The following is a 1,027-nucleotide window of genomic DNA, read 5'->3' as shown; positions in this document are numbered from 1 at the left end:
CCCACCTTATGAAGAGTTGCCTGAAAATGTGTCAGAGTTTGTGAAAGTATTATCGGAAAGGATGGATGATATTCACCACCAAGTGTGTTCAAACTTGAAAACGTCTGCTGATTCGATGAAGTTATCTTATTATAAGAGATCTACTGACGTCAGCTTTGTACCAGGAGACAAGGTGTGGTTGTATAATCCTAGGAAGACCAAAGGGAAGTCTCCTAAGTTGTCTTCTCCATGGGAAGGCCCATATGACATAGTGGATCGTCTCTCAGACGTGACTTTCCGAATAAAATGTGGTCGGCGAGGTAAGCCAAAGGTGGTGCATGCCAACAGGATTTGGTGTTATCACGGTCCAGGACATTTCAGTTGGGACGAAGTGAACAACGGAACAAAAGACGCTGCTGAAGACGTGTCACCTGGAAAAACCACTGTCAAAGAAGAAACTCTACTCGGTTTTGAGAAGAGAAACAGTGAAGCCCTTGATGAAGTTACTACCACTGATGTGACTATTACCGATAATAGGACATTTCCTGATGGAGCAGATGAACTTTACATGAAGTAGAAGCCAACGAGGCAGAGACCAGTATGGAAGAAGATACGTCCCGTAAAATTAAGAGACTTTGTTGAATTTTAATTTTGTGTTTGTAAATTCTGTACATTTAATTCGGTTATTGTTAATTATTTATTGGTTTAATGTAAGTGTTTATTGTTCGGGACGAACAATACTAAGGAAGGGGCAGTGTTACGACAGTGGAATTCACGTGACGCTGGTAACAGGTAATGAGTATCTAGAAGGTTCGGGGAACATCACGAATAATCCAGTATTTGCTAAACGCCCTCTATTCCTGTATATAAGCGCGCCAGATAAAGCGAGACAATTTAATCCGAACTGGAATAGCAGACAGAGATATTGAAGATATAGACTGGTAATCGAGTCAAGCCGTAAGTAAAGTGTGTAAATCATTGTGAATTATAGCGTGAGTTTAAGTTAAAGTGACTGTGGAATTTAAGTGTATTGCAAAGTTGAATTGAG

Source organism: Limulus polyphemus, unplaced genomic scaffold (genome assembly GCF_000517525.1).
Source record: "Limulus polyphemus unplaced genomic scaffold, Limulus_polyphemus-2.1.2 Scaffold1530, whole genome shotgun sequence".
NCBI classification, from domain to species: domain Eukaryota; kingdom Metazoa; phylum Arthropoda; class Merostomata; order Xiphosura; family Limulidae; genus Limulus; species Limulus polyphemus.
This window is presented reverse-complemented; position numbering follows the sequence as displayed.